This window comes from Python bivittatus, unplaced genomic scaffold, assembly GCF_059951505.1.
Source record: "Python bivittatus isolate LINGU-HERP-01145 unplaced genomic scaffold, Pbiv_v1 ctg000480_np1212, whole genome shotgun sequence".
NCBI classification, from domain to species: Eukaryota; Metazoa; Chordata; class Lepidosauria; order Squamata; family Pythonidae; genus Python; species Python bivittatus.
Window position 1 is genome coordinate 81,654,938 of NW_028277075.1, and position 21,571 is coordinate 81,676,508.

The 21,571-nt window shown below is 38.4% G+C and overlaps 1 protein-coding gene across 2 annotated transcripts in view; it reads left to right on the forward strand.

Annotated features, from left to right (window-relative positions):
• Positions 1 to 21,571, forward strand: part of GLI2 (GLI family zinc finger 2) — a 263,871-nt gene that overhangs the window by 182,429 nt on the left and 59,871 nt on the right. Inside the window, exon 1 of one of the 2 annotated variants that reach the window (XM_025164235.2) lies at positions 17,027 to 17,130. The exons of the other annotated variant lie outside the window; for it this stretch is intronic. The gene's annotated coding sequence lies outside the window, so the exon portion shown is untranslated. Of the gene's footprint in view, positions 1 to 17,026; positions 17,131 to 21,571 lie in introns of those variants that run through there. 2 annotated transcript variants of the gene reach the window in all.

Consider the following 21,571-nt stretch of genomic DNA (forward strand, 5'->3'; position numbering starts at 1 on the left):
TATTTTTTAGGAGGTTTGTTTGTTTGATTTATATTCCCACCTTACTTCAGGAACTCAAGGTGGTATATATAGTGCTCTTTCATCCCATTTTTCCCCTCCACATCAATCCTGTGGAGGAGGTTGGGCTAAGAGAGAGAGAGACTAGCTCAACATTGCACAGGAAGCTTCTGTTGATGAGAATGGACTTGACCCCTGACCTCCCAAGTATGAGAACCACCACACCACACTGGCTTCCAGGATGGATGAAGCAGCACCAAGATATGGGAAGAATAGACTACATCTCTAACCTTGGCATCATTTCATAAATGTGACTTGCAATACTCTTGCCAGACTGGTTGGTGTCATTGCAGTAGACGCTTTCTTGATGCCACAAAAGAGACTGTCATTGCTTGGTGTAAAGACAGAAAATGGAGTCCTGTTTCAGAATTGTGAAGGTTGTTTCAGAAATGGTAGGCATATAGCCATGATTGCCACTATGCTTATGAAGCCTTCAGAACACAAAAGGTCACAAGAAGATCCATCAGAAGCAAAGGATTAATAGAAAGCATGGGATTTAAGTTACAAAACTGACATTTCGTCAAAGGTATCTGGCTAAATTCTCAGTAAGAACTTTGGCATCTGGTTGTACATGCAGTAGTCATAAGCATTGGATTAGGAATAATCATGCAATAGGCTAGTATTCAATGGTGTTATATGTTAGAAAATATTTCTGAGTAAATCATTTCAGTATTTTTACTATGTCATTATAACCACAATGATTAAAATTTATATAAAAAAAGGAATTTTGTTCCCAAACTGCTGCATACTTTCCCTATGGGAAACCAAGAAAGTCTTATATTCTGAAGAAAAATGGAGTCACGAAGCTTGGGCTTTATGATTAATATGATCAGAGCCTGAGAGAGGGTCCCCCAATTCATCATGACCATATTCTAGCTGTCGACTTTCTTGCCTGTTCCAAATGTATCTAATTACACGAACACTGCACCGCAAATTAAGTGTAGTCTCATTTGTTGTCAACCACAGAGTCTTATTATCTGCCTGCTGCTTTGTGTCAAAGGTTTGCTTCTTAGTTGCTCAACATAACAGGACTCTATATTCCCTTTTATCACTGTTTGCATATAGCCTAATGAGTGGGAGTTATTTCATCCCAGCTGTTGAGAGGACCGGTTCAGCTGGAGTTCCAACACAAGTTGGAGGTATAGAACTGAACAGGGGGAAAGTTGCTTTCATGTATTGAGAAAGTGACCCTGAATTGAAGTAGTGCTCAAAGGGCACATTGACATCCAGTTAATAAATGGGTAGCAAGTAAACAGATTTGCATTGCAATTTCTTTCATTGGATGAGAGAGAATACTTTTTTTTTTTTTTTTTAGTGTTTCAAGAACTTTCCATTATGCAGACAAAACTCAAGCAGCCTACCTGCATCTCAGGAATACAATTTTTGAGGTCTGGAGAGACTCCAAAATTCCTGTTCATTGTTTCTCACCACCAAGGTGCAGACTGTTCATTAGCAGGGACCCAGGAATCAGGAACAAGATGGCTCGAAGGGACAGGGAAACAGAGAAGCTGGGCCTTCCCTCCAGAAATCATACCCCAAACTGAGTAATGAAACCAGGGATGACCAGGAGTGAGAAGGAGAAAGCTTCCCTTCCCCATCCCCCCATTCCCGAAATGAATGGTGTATGTACTGTATATTGTAATCTGTTTTGAGATTTTTTTTTTATGAGAAGCAGTATACATATGTTTTAAATAGATACAGATGCACTCACGCTGCATGTTGCCCTGCTCACAATCCAGGGTCAGACGCAATCCTTTTCGAGTTTCCAAAAGGGTGAACTGATTTCCACAGCGGGCATGGCCAGTAAAGTTTAGGACTATCACCTAAATAAGATTGGAGAAGGGTCTGTTCCCTAGTTATTCCAGAAGAGTTAGGGAAAATGAAGTATGTAAGCGCTGGTAGGCAAAAGCAATATGGAATTGCATGTCAGAAAGCAAGGAGGTTGGTGGAGGAGAAACCAAGTGAGTTGTGAAGCTTAACAAGTTAGAACAAGTTGCACTGTTTTTATTAACATTATATCGATGTTCTCAAACACTAATTCCACTGAAATGGTTTCTCCTTTTTTTAGGATTACTTAATAATACGTTGTGTCGAACTATTTCAAAATAAGGCATACATAAATAAACAAGCAAGCAAGCGATGGCTAAAATAAGCAATACTATAAATAACATTTTCCTAGGAAAAGAGATAGCTGCTTTAAAGGCTTGTCAGACAGATGTGACATTCACACAACCCCCATGTTCTGAAGCACCTTTTGAGAGTCAACTCTGGAGCACAGCACAGCCTCAATTTGCACATGTGTACTCACACACAAACAAACATACAGAAAGAAACACTGCAGACTCATTTTCTGAGTGCCAGTGCTTATGTGGCCAAAACAACATCCATTCACAAGAGGCATCAGCATGTTTAGGGAAACCACCAAGTTTGCAATAAGTAAGATGCAGAAGCAGGGGGGGAAAGGCTTGGAGGAAACTCAGAAAACAGTTTGGTGAAGGCTATGCATGTTCAATGTCTAACCAAAAGCATTTTTATTCATATTTTGCTGCATATCCCCCTTGTTTGTGTCTAACTCTGAATGTCATGTGGCCCCAAAGATGAATTTGCCTTGGCTGTATTCCCTTACTTTGATACACATTGTTTTCTTTTTAATTCTCCTTTAATAGTAAGCTGCCCAGTGTCATTGTGAAGTCGGGCAGCCTCAAAACTGAAATACGAAATCAAATTAATCAAGTTAATTTGTCATCTACAGAGGATACAATAGAAAAAATGGAAACAACAGCTGAACATGAAAATTTTATCCAAAATTTTAAAATATTTCTTCTTTAATCCTGCAGCCTGAAATCAATGGGATTAGACTCTCTTTTTTTTTTTTTTTTTGTTCTTTTTTAAGAACTATATAGAATTCAACTCAACCAAATGTTAACAATGATTTCCAAGTTTATCACGTTTGGTTTAGTAACTGCTATGTTATGGTCCCCGATTTAAACTTATCTACTCATATGAGCTGCTTCTCCTCACACACCCACTCCTGCACATTCATACACACACGTTTTGACAAAAAACCCTAATTCAGCTTTTTTGGACCAAAAAAAAAAAAAAGCCGCTGACAGGCTTAGAGCCCAAGGGCTAATGCATATAAGCTCCCTGCTAGGTTTTGACTTAGCAAACAACTTCTTCAAAGCAGCTGCTTTCCTGTGGTTGAAAGTTGTCAGACACCATGAAATGTAAGAAGAAAGGTAGTATTGTTTTTAGGCTGATGTTCTGGCACGTTTTAGGATGCAGTTTCAGCACTGCTGTTGTTATTCAGACAGCACTATAAAGCTGCAGGACTACATGGTTGGTAGAAGTTCTTAATACAGGAGAAGATCCTCACGTTTTGCTACTGTTCTTTTGCCTCCTCCATCAAACAAAAGAGAGAGAGAGAGAGAGAAGAAAAGAAAAGAAAAATCTGGAGGAAGGAAAGAAAGAAAGGAAGACAGGCTAAAGTCCATGTTATTTTTTGTTTTTGAAGAGAAGAGAAGTAGGGGAAGGGAGGTTATATTTTTCTAATGTATATTCTTGTGACCTCTATCTTCTGCCTGTAGTACTTGTTAGATGCTATACACTTCATCACTCAGGTAAAAGGAGTGGGAAAACAAATAGATAAGCCATTGAACTGAAACAGTATTTCTAACGCCAGCTCTCTGCCTCAAGAGTGCTGTGGAATACTCTTAGATTAAGAATTGCATTCTATTATCCACTGTCCCAGTTCCTGTACATATTAGTCATTATCCCCAAGCAATCATGTGTAGGGATCGTTCAGCAGCAAATCTCACTGCTTGGTGACAAGCCACAACTATGAGTAGCTGTTGGGTTAGGCTGCTTGAAAATAATAGAAAAGTGGTTAGCCCATTCTGTACAAGCTTTGAACACTATAGTATGTGTTAAATTAATATCTGGCCAATTCTAGTCTTCATTTGCAGAAATTTATTGCCCCAAGTATCATATTAATATTTGGTTAGAAAGAAGATGAAAGTGCAGTCCTTAGCATACTTAATTGGACAGCTTTCCACAGGTAGTTACTCTTTAGATTTATTAGATGACAACTCTCATAATTTCCAGCTGGTATGGCCAAAGAAAGTTTTGAGTGTTGCTGCCTAAAAGATTTGGGACATTCCATATTAGGAAAGGATGTAATAAGGAAGAAATTCTACAGTGGTCCTGACTTCTGAGAAAATATGCATAGGAATGTGACAATTATGCACACCTTTCTTTGAATCATTAAAAAAGCAATGACAGCTGCTTCGGAGGTTGTTTTTGTCCTCATGTGAGTGACATACAGCTGTAAAAATTCTCTTTTTCTCCTCAGTTCAAAATACACGTCTACACTGTGTCCATTTCTGGACAGATTCTAAGATGTTTCAGCTGGTTTCCAGAGTTGTTGGGAAAATGCCTAAAAATAAGGAAATGACACTCATCAGACATATATGGCTCTTAAGAAGTTTACATTGGTGAGAGTGTTAGGATACCTGGTTGATGATTTGGATCAACAAAAATAAAATCAGTGGCAGGAAAACAGCCCTCATTAGAGACAAATCTTCCTGGTGTTTCTTCAGAATAGTTTGTTCTGATCATATAATGTTTCCTTTTTTAGTTTTATGGCAAACAGCACACTTGATTGGTTACCAAGATGATTAAGCCCTTGCATCACTCTTTCCAGTTGAAATGTATTCTCACAACAAGATCATTATAATCTTGGATTACCTCTTCCTGTATGTTAACATAACAAGATCAATATGTATTTTAAATTATAGCACTGGAGAATTTCTACGCCAGGGCTCTAGATATGTCCCACTTAATCTTTCTTTGCATCACTTTCTGCCTGCTGTGGGCAGTTTATATCATCCCAACCTCTGTTTTATCACTTCTACAAATAGATAGTCAACTCCTCATGCTAGTGTTTTCCAGTGTTTGTATATTTTTGTTCTAATTGGATGCTATCCTTCTTAATAGGCTTCCCCGAACTAGTTTTCTTTACATGCCTGGGACAATAACTTTCAGAACTCTGCAGCTACCATGCCTGTTGGCCATTCTAGCTAAGAAATTTAGCTAGACTTTATTTTTATTTTGTTAAATTACTTTCACCCACTAAAGGCTGTAGGAGTACAGCAGTGTCTTAATATTATCACTGGAAGGGTAAAACCATATTTTCAGCACTTGGGGTAAAAATGGGAATTGTTACTTCTTTTCAAAATAGGTGGGTTAAATCTTACAGGACCTAAACAAAAGGAGCAAAACGTACTAAATTTATAGTTTTTCTATTGAATATTTTCTATGGTAATGATTTCCCAAAGTTTGGGGTAAACGAGTGGACACTTAGATACAACAAATTGGGTCCAATTATCATACAGCCTAGTGTTCTTATCCTTTCCTTAAATATTTTTCATTGGAGTTTCCCAAGTTTATGGAGGGAAAGAAAATGATTACCATTCTTATCTCCAAGCATAGATTAAAAAGGGGACACACTTTGCTTTAAAGTCAGTTTTCATAGAAGGAAGCTCATAAACCAATTTAATTTCACAACAGTTTCCAGCAAAGCTCCATCATTCACTGTTATATATCCTTCTACAGGATTTGTTTTTAAGTCTTTGGTTTCTTTTGATTCATGGTTCTTTGCCTTTTCAGAACTGGAGTTCCATCAAGACTCAGAGCTAACACTGAGTAAGCAAAGTGTTGTTTTTTTGTACATATGTGGTGAAACTTAATAACTCATGCTTTCCGGGATGTTAAAATTGTAAACACTATGTCTTAACCATATTTCCTTTTTCCTAGGGTGCTCTGGGAACTATGGTTTTGCAACTAAGACTAAGGTTTTATTAACTGAGAATGCTCAGCATACTCCTCAAAATACAATTCTTAACAGCAGGGATGAGGGACCTCATGACTATTACAATGATGTGAAAATATATACTCTTTTTTATTCTTATTCACTTTATTAAAGTAGCAAAGATGACAATAATGGAAAAATAGACCTAGGAGGGAAGTAAATCAAGAATAAACCCCTTTGATCTATGTGTAAAATTATGTATTGGGAAATAGGATAATAGGAATGAAACCACAGAGATCTTTTCCAACTCTCATTGTTTTTAAGTTACTGGAAAGTAACTTAAAAGTAACTAGATAGTCTTTCAATTCTACAGGTCCAAAATAGATTGCCATTCCATGCAGTACAGGACAAATACAATGGACAGATTTAACTAAAATCAGTCTGAACTAATCCAAGAATACTAGAAGGCATTCCAAATGTAACTCTCTTGCTTGGTTGCTAAATCTCACTTGATTGCCATCTGGTCAATCAGCAGTGTCCACAAGGGGATATTGGCACATGTAAAAAAGAAACGGGGCTTGGGTTGAACTGTCATGACCACCATTTTGCTTATTTCAACACACACAGACACACACAGATGCTGCTGATGTCAATATTTGGGGCAAAAATTTTCATAGCCATTTCTCCCACCCACATGGAATGTTATTGTAGATCTCACTGCATAATAGCCACGTATGTCTACATTTTGTTCAAGGTTTGTTGGTCAACCTTTGTTCAAGGTTCCAGTTTTTTATCTTGAGATACACAACACCCAGGATACCTTTGCAGTAGAAACCAGAATTTGATATCCCATAGGTTTCATATTAAGGGTTTTCCATGTGCTTGTTTACTAGAAATACATTGTTTTTAAAGGTCACTTTAAAAGCTTTGTATTAACAGATCTCAGAGGCATTGTTCTATTGGGTTATTTCATTTTATGCTTGTACTCACTGTGACTGTATCAAAAGTTGCCATTCCTGGAATACAGAACCTTGCCCATGTTTTTTTTTTCCTGAAAATAGTTGGTATCCCATAAGTTCTTATAGTAGGAGAATATCTATTAATCCTTTTTCTACTGGCCAGGCAGGCAGCAGTAGGTGTGGCTTAGTCATTGCAGCCAATCAGTATTTTGAAAGTAAGCTCTATGCTGCTAGATCTTGACAGTAAAATCTGTAATGCAGAGACTTGCTTTTTCAGCTACTCTTTAGTTCTTTTTCTTGGATGATTGCAGGTAGACCTCGTTTAGCGACCACAATTGGGACCAGCAACTCAGTTGTTAAGTGAAGGGGTCACTAAATGAAACCACAACTGTGCTTATGATATTACTTTGCTTTGCGGACTTGAATAGGTCATAAATGCAAGGATTGGTCATAAAGTTACCTTTTCATCACTGTCATAATTGTGAACAGTCGCTAAATGAGGCAGTCACTAAACGAGGGCTACCTGTAGTCGTGCAACGAAAGGCAATTGATTGGTTATTGGTGTTTCCACAACATGGCCGATTAGTTTGTTTAATTCTATGTAAGATTTAAGCCCATCCTCCCACTGACCTAATTAAGTATGCTGTGCAAACGGGTCCTACATGTATATAAAATAGTAAAAGCATGAAGTCACTTTGTAGTAGTGTTTAACATTTATTTCTAAATATGTGATTGGACTGCTGTCTCTGTCAGGCACTAGAATCTCATGAAACTATTCCATCAAAATCAAATATTCCATTGTAACATTTTCTTAAAGAGAGTCTAAGCAAGAACACTATATGAGAACCTAAGATAGTCAAAAGAAGGTGCTGGAATCAAAGAGGAAAGTATGCAAGGGAAATTGAAATGTTATTTAAAGTATATCAGGGTACCCAGCCTTTGGATTGCAAATTACACTTTGGGGACAGAATGTGGTATTTTAAACTTTTTGTTCCTACAAAATGTTCCTGCCTTGTTTTTAGTACACACCATTCTTTGAATTTTAACCTTCAAGCTTGGGCTGGAATGGTACTGAAAGGTAGTAGACTGACTAAGGTAAAACTATAATGATTTTCATGATAGTAGTACGAAAAACAACAAAAAGGCCCCTTTTCTTAAGAAGCTTGTGTATATTGAGTCTCATTCTGAGCCAAAACCTATAGTCAGAAATGTTCATTTGTGTGATGATAGTCAAAACTCCTATCAAAACTGTGTGGTATTAATCCCTACTATATTCCTTAAATTTGGTATTCAAAAATGCAGAATCTGTTTTCTGACTGTAGGTGCAGATCACCAGTGTATACAAAATTATGTTCATAAGCAAACTTCACATGCTTTTTATATGTGTTACTGTGGAACGATACTTGAAACTAAATTGAAATTCACAAACTCAGCATGCTGAATCATGTTGAAATTCTTTTTAAAAGCCTTGATGTATTCTGGAAGTAATATATTGTTTGACAGTAAAAATAATCCACTGGAAAATAACAGTGGGAAATAAGCTTTAGCTTGTTGTGCAGGTACATTTTAGAGATCTTAGAACCAATAGAAATGGCCAAGTTGCTATTCTTGTTGTTGATTCAGTGAGTTTACCATCATTGTGGAACACAGTCTTCTCTAGAAGATCCTCTACAGTTTCATGCTGCAAAACATTTGAAATTAGGAAGAGATGAGTCAATCCAATTAGACTGCTAGACCATGTGGTTTGAAAGACTGTACACACTTTAGTCTAGTGCAAGACCACCCAAGTGGTCTGTGGTTACAGCAGGGCTGATTTGGCAGAGGTCTGGATCTGGGTGCCTTGCCAGGATTTCACTCAACAAAATATGCTCTTGGAAAAAAAAAATCAAGAGAAAGATTTGGGTGCCCATCAGACTAATCTTCACATCTGCACTGTGTTTTGGCTGTTCAAAATTCTTTTGAGCGGATGTCTGGAGACCTTTAATTTGATGCTAAGTCAGAGATGCATGCTTATACTTTCCATGTGCCAGAGACTCTGATTTTGCACTAGGCTGTTATTTTAACTGTTGATAATGGAAATGAACTAATAACAAAACAATAGTGTTTGACACACTTAATCTGCATTCCTAAACATACATACTTGGTAACAATTTTCACTGAACTCAGCTGAGTTTATCTCCTGAGTAAACATGGAGAAGATTGGACTCTTAGTCTACTTCTTGTGGTATGGTGCTATAACACCAGTTATGTCATTTTAAAGCATTTCCCTTGCTGAAACCTTCATGGTTTCTGAAAATTTTTTAGATTTGCTTGTCTGTATGAGCCAGTTGAGGGATAGGAAGTGGCTAAAAATCTCTAATAAGATCCCACAATGTGACCACATGGTCAAAATTATTGCTGCTAGAGCAAGGGATGCAAACTTGTGGTTAATACATAAATAACATGAAAAGGGCCAATTTTCTAGTTTGTTTTTACTTTGTGGTCAACCTTTTAAATCTGCTTCTGCTTAATGATCATTGTGCCTGCCTCTTCTTTTAATCCCACATACATGACTTAACTATGCAAAGTTTGAATTTATCTCCTTTTAAGACAATGTTGTTACCTTTTGCCTTGAAGAAAACAACAACAACTTGGAAACAGTTGTAACAGATTTGCACTGCAGGAAGGCCATAAGAACAGCCATATTATCAGGCCAATGTTTAGTTTGGAGTGTTGTTTTTGGCATGTGGCTATGACAAGAATGGTGAATCCTTGGAACAATCTCCTCCAACCTGATTCCTTTCAGATGTATTGGGATTATTCTGGGAATTACAGCTTTGATAGATCTACAGACTGCTATAAGGGATGGTGGCCAATTAATAGCAATGCTATACAAGAGATGGAAAGGAGTTATGTGACTGCTTATACATCAAAAGGAGAAGATAGCAGTGAAATGAGTGGAAGCAGCTGGAAAGGGAGATTGGGATAATGTATACTGCCCACAGCAGGCAGACACTGAATTTTACTTCGAACTCATTCCCAGATTAAGGAAGTGTGCATTAGAAGTTAATTGTTAGTATGTACCTGCTGTTTATTTCAAATTTCTCAGATCTAAATTTGGGAGCATGGGCCACGATTCATCTCCTCCATACGTAATAGGCTGTGCAAAGAATGTTCATGTACAGGGACCAGGAACTCAGAAGAATAAAAGAATGAGAACCAAGGCAGAAGGGAACACTTGCTTCCAAGAGCCTCTCTTCTTTCAGCTCAGTAGCATTGGGAAGCTCATAGTGCCCTAAATCAGCCTACTTCTTCCCTTCTGTCCCCATGGCCCATTTGTCACTTTCTCTCTTTATGCCCAATCTGTATCACTGCCAGAGATACAAAGGCAAGATAAAAATGAAAGTTGCTACTCTTTCTTACTCTTGCCATTGCTCATATACATGTCAAAAGCAAGTGAGCAGTAGAAATCTTAAGGGAGAAAGGAAGGAAGGTGATGTGGGGCTCTGAGCTGGAGCCTTTGCTGGAGTTTCAGATGCCCTACAATACCAACTCCTTATTCTGGCATCGTTCTGTAGGCATGGTATTTTGAAACATATTGCCCCCTTGAGCATCCAATGCTTAAGACCTTTCTTAAACCACTCACACCAACATACATCCAACAGCAGGACTGGGTGAAATATAAAAGGAAGAAAAATGGTCTTGGCCAGCCAATCCCATGTCTTGTTTCTCACCCATTACTCTGAGTTTCTTGCCCTCTGAATTCAGTAGGATCTCTAACCAGGCTAATACAGTTCTAAATTGCACTCACAGAAATATAAGATCCAAATTACAGGAAATAATAGGGACACCCTGTTTGTCTACAGCATGTGGCAGCAGCTGGTTGACTTTGTCTAATACCCCACAAACTAAGCATAATCAAAGTGGTTAGTACTCAGATGAGAGTACATTGGGAAATCCCAAGCTGTAGGCTAGATTGAGAAGTTGAAAAAAACATCCTGGAAGAAGGCATGGCAAACCATCTTGGGGCACTGAGGAGATGGGTCATAAGATGATTTTATTATTGCATTCATTCACTGGACAAAATCTAGCCAAAGTGAGATATTTTAAGTGGTGGTTAATTTAATAAGGAACATGTGGTCCTCCAGGACTTCAACTCCTATTAGCATATTGGCTGGACTTTGTAGTCCAGTAACATCTGGAGGGTCACAGGATCACCAATCACAGTGTAAATGATGACTGAAGGGGAGAAGCATCCCCAGATGTTAGAAAAATTATGCATATTCCCTTGGCAATTTTACTTTTTTTGAGGGGGGGATCAAAAACTGCTTTTTTTTTCTTTTATTCAGAAGCTCTATATATTTGACTCTTTCAGATTCCTCAAATCCTCATTAGAATCTCATAATTTGGATTATTCTATAAGCATGCTTAGAACTTTTCCTTTTTTACATGTAGCATGGGATCTCACTGGAAAATCTGAAATACTCAACTTTGTAGATGTATTAATAGCCATGGTGGCAGATTATCTGCTGACCCTAAACAGTTTAGTGTTTTCTTTCAAAACAGGCAGAAATTAAACTGCACTGAAGTTCAACATTTTTCAGAACTAATCCAAAGATGATTGCAGAGAATTGCTGTGTAGTAGGACAAAACCAGTTAATGAATCTACTACAGTCTTCAAAGTTTGGTTGGCTTCATCTTACCCAAAGCAAAGCCTGATATTCATCACTGACATTTCTCCTAATATGTGGTTTTCTTACCTACACATGGATGCAGAGTGCTCCTGACCTCATGGTTCAGTATAGATTTGCATGCATGTGTACAGAGTGCTCTTCTCTTATGAATTTTCTGGATCCCTATCTAATTTTCATCTTACATCATTACTAGGACGAGACTACATTGAAAAGTAATCTTGATTGGAGTTCACCAAGACCTGCACACTCCTTGACTTTATTAGGTTTCCCACTTAGCACTGAGCTGATCATTTCATGAATACTTTTTGCATCCATAAAAAAGAGCTGCCCTCCACAGCAGTGCTTTGCACCCATTTGCATCAAGGTGCAAAATGGCTCACGGAAAGGCCCTGCTGGGAAGAAGGCATGACTCCTTTTTGCCAGAACTACTAGACTAACAGTTTTCACCCCAGGCTAATTGCATGCATTTAATTAGCTGCAGCACAATGTGACTCTGTGTTTGTATTCGGATGCGAAAGCATTGCTTTCAAGGAGAAATTCATATCCAGGTGGTCTATGCCGTGGGGCAACTAGTCATGTCTTAGATGCGATCAGAATTGGATTTCGGGGTAAAAGGCTTCCCTTAGAGCACCAGTGGGCAATTAAAAGCAATGCTGCATGACAGCCAACATGGGACCAGTTGGGTACCAGCAGGAAGGCATGCAATCTAAATGTCAGCCAGCAGTGCAGTAGGATCTCTAACCAGGCTAATACAGTTCTAAATTGCACTCACAGAAATATAAGATCCAAATTACAGGAAATAATAGGGACACCCTGTTTGTCTACAGCATGTGGCAGCAGCTGGTTGACTTTGTCTAATACCCCACAAACTAAGCATAATCAAAGTGGTTAGTACTCAGATGAGAGTACATTGGGAAATCCCAAGCTGTAGGCTAGATTGAGAAGTTGAAAAAAAACATCCTGGAAGAAGGCATGGCAAACCAAAGCTTAATTCAAGGGAATCTTTAGTTTTTGCTCTCCTTTGGGTAGCCTTCACCTGAAACACGTTCAACTCTGGACACCAGACTTCAAAGAAAATATGGGCAAGCAAAAATGTTTCCAGAATAGGGTGAAAAACCAAGGAACTTCAGCAATTGTAGTGCATGATGAATCCAACTGGACACAGTATAGGTGTCATAACAAAGCCTATGCCATGATATTTAGGAAGCAAAAGAAGTGATGAGTTATCTCCTATGGAGAACTAGCTAATGGAGCTCTTTGCAGCTATTAGACAAATGAGACAGGCATTCATTGGCCCCAACCAGTCCCCTAGTACTCTCTGAGCTTTACTGTAAGCAATTTGAATGGTTCTTCATAAATACAATTGCTTGGATTTATGCCAGGTTTGATGCCACTCTGGGCAATGCCATACCTAAGACTTCTGTTACACTATCTAATAACATCTTTCTGACCAGTTTTACTATTTATCTCCTGAGGAAGTAGATAAGCTTCTTAGATCTGTTGCACCAAAATTTGCATGTTAGATTTTTTTTTCCTAGCTTGACTTATAAGGGCCTCTAATGACTCTATCCTGCTAATAGTTACTCAGATCATAAATACCTTGCCTTGTAGCAGAGTTCCTGCCACTTTAAAGAAAGCAACGGTTAGGTCCTTGTTTAAGCTATTTTTCAATTTGACCAATTTTAACCACAATAGGGCAGTAGCCAAATTGATGGAGAAGGTAGGAGTGCTCCAGTTCTCTTAAAGGGAGCAGATTATTTACATCCTTTCAGACCCAGATTTGACACAGGGACAGGATGGCTGAACTATCAGTGAGTTGGATAGAATCAAATATGGATTGGAACTAGTTCCAACCACGATGCTGATGATCCTCAGCTGAACTTTTCTTCAAGCTCAAGATGGAGTTGTTGATAATTCAGGGGCTAGAATTCAAGATTTGGGAGCTATCCCTGTTCTGTTCCTTTGAAACAGATTTACAGTCTGGGTGTTCTCTTGGATCCAGCCTTGACCCCGGACAATATATAGTCTGTGGCAAGGGGGATCCTTTCATCAGCTTTTGTTAATAACCTTACTCCATCTCTACCTGTACAAGAGAGAGGTAACATCACTGATGCAAGCACCAGTGGTTAGTTAGTTAGTTAGTTAGTTAGTTAGTTAGTTAGTTATGTAATTTATTTAATAAACACATTTTTCTCCTGCTGCAGTCAAAAAGACTCTCAGCAGTAGTAACACAATTTAAAATATTCCTGGTAAAAATCTAACATTAGACAAAAGCATCATAAATAACAACAATAAAGCCACACCAACCAAAAATAATTATAAAGGCAATAAACAAAAATTACAGATGGCATCATCGAATAAGGGGACATGTTTCTGAAACAACTCTGTCTTCAAAAGATGGAGCAAATTTGTCTGAAACCCAAGCCTGTGAGTTCAGATTATAAGAATAGATATGTTTAAACAAAGGTTGAATGGCAATCTCTCAGAATGCTACAATAATGAGAACTGGACTAGGTGATTTATCCAACCCTATAACCCCACACCTATCATCTTTCTGCAAGACCAGGAGTGATTTGGGCTTTTATCCTCTCTAGAACTCTCTGGATTAAGGTTGTCCTATTTTTGATTAGAGGAAGAGTAGAAGTCATGGTCCTGGTTGTGTAATGAGATCCAAATTTGAGTTGGGTCTAGTTTACATGGAGCAGGATCTCACTCAAATAGGGATCAGTTTACTCAAATAGTGATAATTTACATTTCAGATTTCCCCTTTTTACAGGCTGGTTGATTGATCGTGTGCCATCAAGTCAGTGTTGACTCTTAGCGACCACATATGTGGATTTTCTCTAGGATTTTCAGTACTGATGCTGGTTAATTCTTAAACTGAATATTTATGTGGTTATTTAGTGCTGAGCAATACATTCTGTATTTTCCTTCTTTATAGATTCCAGACATAAGCCGAGAAAATATCTTTTTGCCAGGTTCTAAAATATACTCGTTAGGAAATCTTTGTGCTGGAATGCTCAGTTTTTCATCTCTTTTCCTTTCTCTTTCTCTTTCTCTTTCTGACCTGGCTGCTAGTCAGTCAACATGGCTGTTGTGTTTTGTAAAGTTTGCAATACCTTTAAGGTGCAATTGCACCCCACAGTCTTGGAAGTAAGCCCATTAAACTAAATAGGATTTACTTCCTAGAGAAGGATGGTAAGTCCAGTAATATTTTTTAAAATCTAGAATTAATTAGGAGGGACTTTCAGGAACTGGCAGACAGCAAAGATTCATGAAGGACTGTATTGAAAGTTCCCCTTTTAAAATAGGTCATATTCTATTTTAAATAAGTTAAATGGAATTCTTTTTGTTTTTACTCTAGACTAAGCAGGCTTTAAAAAAAACTTGCTGAATGCTTTATGTAAAGAACATACCTTATAATAGCTATTTGGCTAACATCGTGGCTGACATCATGCTACTTGCTGACAGCCTACCATAAATATTATGCTGTGCAAAAATAAGCTCTCTGTCCACTGCTAAATGGTAAAATTCATATAGCATCCATTGCAGAACTTTCAGAACATAAAGAAGGCTCCAGTTTTGGTTTATTCCCATTTCTCTTTGAAACAGCTATAATCTTAAATGCACAGGTTCAGGAATACACACACATGTACTGCATTTGGAGGGCTTTCTAGGGAGGGCCAAGATTTGCTCCCTGACTCTCTGCTGTCCTCTCTACCCACTCATTTCATCCCCTCTCTTCCTGTAGTGCAGGCCTGAGGAGCAACTGCTTAATAATTGGGCTTTTAACTAATATCTAATAATTAAATAAACATATTTTGCACAATACTCAAAAGAAGTATTGATCAAGGTTATTAGAGCACAGGTGAATTGGGTTTAATAAGTCAGACTTACTGCTACCTTTAGACATAAAGGCCATTTTTAACATTTTTTTTTCTTCAAATGGGGATTCTGGAATAGAATATCCCTTACAGCCAATTCATTGCATAAAAAAACACACAGGTATCTTAAGTATTATAGAAGGAATGATCCAGTTGAGCAGCAGCAGAAGCAAAGAGAACCCAGAAAACTATTTTGTGCTGTTTGTTTATTGTTCAATAATTTAATCAACATCCTGAAGATAACATTGCAAAAGGGGAAAGAATTTTGGAAAATGTACTTTAAAAATATTGGGCATATTTTTGTATATTTACTGTGTTTACTCTGTTACAGAACATAATATAGTTTTAGTTAAACTTAACTGTAAATAAACTAAGTAGGGTCTTAACTGGTAGTAGCACATGGCAAGGGGACTTGGATAATATTTGGATGGGAGAACTCCAGGGGATATCAAGGCTGTACACTAAAATAGAAAGTAAACAACAACAACACTCCAGAAGGTGGCAGTGGCAGGCCATGTCCATGTTGTTCCCAAGAAAACCACTTGGACGTACCCCATGAAGTTATCAGGAGATGAGTTTTAATCAAAGGATACTTGACTATTAGGACTAAGAGACTGATCCAAGGCTTAATGAAAAAAAAAGTGAATTTTGAGGAGGACTATGAATAAAACAAGGTTGTTGGCATCATGGAGGCATTCTGGAATATGGTTTTAGGATCAGGGGTCATAAGGGAGAAATATATTTTGGTAAGCAGGGGACTTTCAGAAGTCTGAGAAAGAGGTGGAAATGCCTGGCACCCTTCAGATGTGTTGAGACTACAATGAACAGAATTCCAAGCCAGTATGACTTCCAGACTTCCAAATACCAGATGGGAGGTGTAGTTCCAGTGAGTCTAGAAGGCATCATGTTATGGCCATTGAGTCCTTCCCATATTACAACAGTCCAGAAGATACTGCATGTGATTTCTTGCTGACACTCCACGACAGCAGCAACCATCTCAATTATTCCTCAGACCAGCCTTGCCTTCCTGACAGTTGTGATGAAACTAGTATAGAAATCCCAAGAGCTCCTCCAAACGACAGGGGAATCAGTTCCCCTGCTCCTATGGTAAGATAGCACATAGAGTATCTGCATTACATATATACTAATTGATCCAAAATAGTAGAAATGGTGGTTACTTTTCTGTCTTCTGTGGTTAATTGGTTGATACAAGCAATGCTCTTGTTTTTTCAGCTAAAGAACACAAACACACACACACATATACACACACAAACATGCTGAATTTTAAAAACACAAATGCAATTTTAAAAACTCAAAGAAGTAGCCAACTGGAATTTGCCTGAGGTGATATCGTACTGCAGCAGTGACTTCACCAAGTACATCAGAATGAGCTGGTATCTCTTTCTAGAAACAATTTTATAACTGAATTTCATTACCAAAACACTGGGGTTTACTCAGTTAAGAAATCTGCTCTTCGTCAGCTTCAAACAGCGATTCCTTTATTACCACTCTGCAAAAGGGATGACGGTTTGGGGCTGGCGCTAGAGCAAGTCTGGTTGAGCTTACAACAATGTCGTAATGGAAACAGGGTGATCTTGGGGTCAAGCAGAATGGTATTTGTATACAGATATGTGTCTGCATAAGAAACGAAGGTATGCGTCAGGAGAATGAGAGATGGGGCCTGACTGAGACCTTTGCTTCAACGAGAGGAGGATGTTTCCATTGTAATACAAGACTGCTACTTGTCGGTAGGTTGGTAGGTAAATGGATAAACTGTCTGTAGTCCTTTTAACTGTAGCCAGCATTAAACATATTGATTTCAATGGTCATGTTAAACCCCCCTTTCAGTGGGTCATTTCTTCCTGATGCCAGTGGGCAATTTAAGTGTGAGTGCCTCATGTGCGCTGTTAATTTCTGAACTATTGTTTTAGGTTGGTTTGGCATTTATTGATGCATCGCAATTGCATATTGGGGGATATGATTAAAGAGCCTAGCCATCATAGCCCAATCTTACCTTTACAAGATCTTGTCACTACTAAGTCAGTGCACCTTGGGTCCCTGCAATTAAACAATGCCATCTTTCAGGATCCAGGAAGCAAGCCTTCACTGTCGTGACATCTGCTTTTAGGAATAATATTACCCCAGAGATCCATGGGGCTCCCAACCTGAGGACGTTCCAGAAGTCTTTAAAAACATGGCTGTTCTCCCAGTCCTTTGAGTAGAGTGTTTGTGGAATCTTGTCAATTACGTTTTCTGTTTGAGGGAGTGTGTTTGTCCGGACACATGGGATCTTCTTTCTCTGAGTTCTTTTTTCTTTTTCTTATTTTTAAGGTAAACTGTCCAGAGTCGCTTGAAGTCAGGCAGCTTCAGATTTCGTAATTACTTATGATTTTCTTGTGCATTCAAGGAGTGAAGGGACATGATTTCTTGATCCAGCATTCTCCGTTTGAAAAAACATTGTGTGCCCCTTAATCCAACTGATGACTTCCTTTCTGAAGTTTTCGTATTTCTCAAAAACCTGGCTTTTCCCCAAATTCTGGGATAGATTGGTGGTATGCCCTTTTGATGTGCATTGTTTGGATTGGTTATGATATGTTTTTCTCCCGGTTACATGAAATTTCTTCTTTGTACATTTTTTCTGCTTTTTTAAGTACTGTATTAGTTTTTAATTGTACATCACAGAGTCGGTTTTGAGTTGGGGTGGCTTTCTAAATTGAAATTATAAATATAAAATACAAATAAGGGTTACACTTAATATTTGGCAGGTAGACTGAAACTCATGAACAGACTGGGTTCGCATCACACATATGAATGAGACTGGGCTGGGGGAGATGTTATAGGAGCATCTTAGTTTTTTTGGTTTTTTAATCATTAATTGTGATAATTAATTGTGATCATTTTTAGGACATATGTTGCAGCATTCATGTGTTTCCATCTCAGAATGGCAGGACACTGTTACCAGTTTTCAGTCTTGGTCAATTCTAGGATGATATGTAGTGTTGGGGCTTTGAGTCATCCACCCACGTCCTAAACTCTGTTGGTTCATGCTGGGTAAGGCGAGAAGTGTAGTGGTCCACTTTCCGTCTGTTGAGACCAGTGGGAAGTTCTTCCCTTTCAAAAGAGAATCTTGCCTGACATCGATATTTGTTCTTTATGTTGGCTGAGGTAGGTGGGAATTGAAGCTCCGAACATCTGGGGACTATGAGTTGCCTATCTCAGCAATAGGGTGAACTAACTTTTATATATACAGATATCTTTCATGCTTTCTTTTTTAAACTAAAAACGGCTAACAAGAATATTTAAATAGTCAGGCTCTGACCCCGTTGCAGAAGGTTTGTGCAAAAAGGTAAGAGCTTGCAGAATTTAAAATGAAAAGATCATGTAAGAAAGATAATTAGATAAAAAAGGGTATTAGGCTGAAGCAGATTGTTTACTTCCTTTGATGTAGCATAGAAACATATGCCTGTAAAGTGGGCTGTGAGGCATGTTAAACAACAACAAAAATCACCATTATTAAGTTTGAATCAAAGTTCTATCGTTACCACATTAATTTAATTTGGTTTGAGAGATCTCAGTCCTAATTCTTGTCTTTGAAGTTCTGTCCCTCTTTCTCTTTCTTTCTTTCTTTCTTTCTTTCTTTCTTTCTTTCTTTCTTTCTTTCTTCCTTTCTTTCTTTCTTTCATGGGCTATGTGGTTGAGGTTCCCCCTTCTGAATCAAATGATTCAGTGGTTGTTGATTTGTGGTACTAATGAAACGCATGCTGAAATAATGTTGCTGGCTTGAAACATTTTAGAAGTACAGCACAGGGCCAAATCAGGTCTGTACAAATTGCAATACTCAACTGAACACAAGCCCAACTTAAAACAAATAAAAACAAGAGCATGTCCAACATTTGGTTTGGGAGTAAAATATGCTAGAGAGCTTGATCCAGTTTATTCCCCAGGAACTTTGTGCCACAGGAATAACATCCCTGAAATTTGGTTCATTCCTGCTTCAGGAGAATGGCTACAAGGTGGTTGAGGTAAAGGAGGGATTACCAGCCATCTTTTCTTCCAGGAAGAAAAACATCTGCTGCTCTGGATGTTGCTGCTTCAGTGGGGGTTTTTTTTCCTCCTCCTCCCACGATGTTGCCAGTTTTGACTGTCTGCTATACTTCAGTTCTGTGGCATCAACTAAAACATCATACATTTGCTCCAATTTCATTTTGCTGCATCAAAGGAAACACAGATGTTAAGAAAATTATGCTGCTTTTCTTAGACCTCAAAGACATAGGAAGCTGATGGTACTTCTGGAAATAAATGACATTCCTGATCTCCTACTGATTATATGTGTCAGGTGTCAGTTCCTAATATATCTTACTGCCGGTGCATTATTCCTGCACCCCATCGCACACCAACTGCTGAGCATTTCTGTATCTGTGGAGGAATGTACTCTAGGCCCAACTCAGCAGGGTGGCTTTCAACATTGACAGGTAGGTGAGAACATGGCACCAGCAGGGAAGACTTATGACAGCTGGCGAAATAATCTGAGACCTTCTTCTCATGGCTGCAAATTAGGCTCCAAGTGAGACGCATCCTTTAGCCTGTGATCTCATCCTCTCTTTTGTTCCCAGGCTCCTCACCAAAAAAAAGCATAGATGCTCCACACACAGGCTAAAACAGCTATAAAACAAGTCAGCTGGGTGACTTAGGGCCAGTCTATTTCTCTCAGCCCAACCCACCTCATAGAGTAGTTGTTGTGGAGAAAAGGAGGAGGGAGTGTTATGTATACCGCTTTGAGTTGCACAAAATAAAGGTGGGATATAAATCAAATAAATAAATGAATTCCTTTTAATGTTTTTATTGTCTAGTCTGTATTTGCAAGTAGGGATGACCATATATCCAATACAATACAAAGTGCATTAATAATGGACTGTAGTCAGTGGTGGCCTTGTATTAGAAGAATCCAGTTCTGTTCACTCCAAGTTGGCTGTTGGAATTCTTCAGAAACTTGTGGGATATGGCATAAAGAATTAAGGTTAGTGGAAGGGAAAATGGGGTATCTCGCATTGAGCAAGCAGGTGCATTACTACTACTGTTGGATACTACCTATTTTTTTGTATGTATGTATATTCCCTGCACTATAAGTTGTCAATAATAGGCCATCCTGTAGGACACAACATTGAGTCTGTGATGGTGAAAAGGAGGATAATTCTACTTCGTCTGATGTTTTTCTAAAATAAACTGTTTGCCCAAAACCATAGTTTGTCCCAAATGATACCTGTACATTTCTTCCCAAAGAACAGACAGAAACTGTAGTCTGACTTTAATAAAGAAGACAAAAGGATAGGTTAACTACAGATAGTCCTCACTTAACAACCACAATAGGGATTGGAAAATTGGTCATTAAGTGGGGCGGTTAAGTGAGTCACCACATGAATGTACTCAATTTTACAACCATTTTTATGATGGCCATAAAGTGAATCACATGGTCATTAATTGAATTACATGGTAGTTAAGCAAATCCAGCTTCCCCAATGAACTTTTTTTCTAGAATTCACTTAACAACCATATGATTGCAGTAACTCATTTTATGACCATCATAAAAAAGGTTGCAAATCGCGATCATGTGACCACAGGGCGGTGCAATGGTTTGTGATGGTCATAAGTGCAAGTACAGGTCGTAAAGCACTTTTTCTGAGGCTGTCATAACTTTGAACCATCGTTAAACAGTCGTTAAGCAAGGACTACCTGTATCATTCCACAGCATTGCAGCCTCAATCCCCAAAAATCTCCATCTCAAAGCCACCTCCTCCCCTCATCACACACAAACATACCACTTCTCCCTGGATTTGGAGCCTATTTGGGGACCAGAATGCTGCCAGCTCAAAACTCTTCTTCCATGACACAACTCCGCTGGTGCTTCTCAGAATTCAAACCAAGTTGATTGACGAATCTAGAATCAGTTCTCATATAAACATTCTATGCAAGAATAGCATAGACTATTGGTAAAGAATCAGATTCCAAAAAGATCTTTTCAATGTATTCAATAAAACCATTCCTTTCTTCTAATTATTAGTTAAAGATCCTGCCCCTGGTGCAATTCCCAGTATTCCTTAGAAACAACAGACCAGGTTGAATTTTTTAAAAGGATTTTTTAAACTCTCTACCATGTATTATGGAGTCAGCTTACCACAGAGTCATACAATT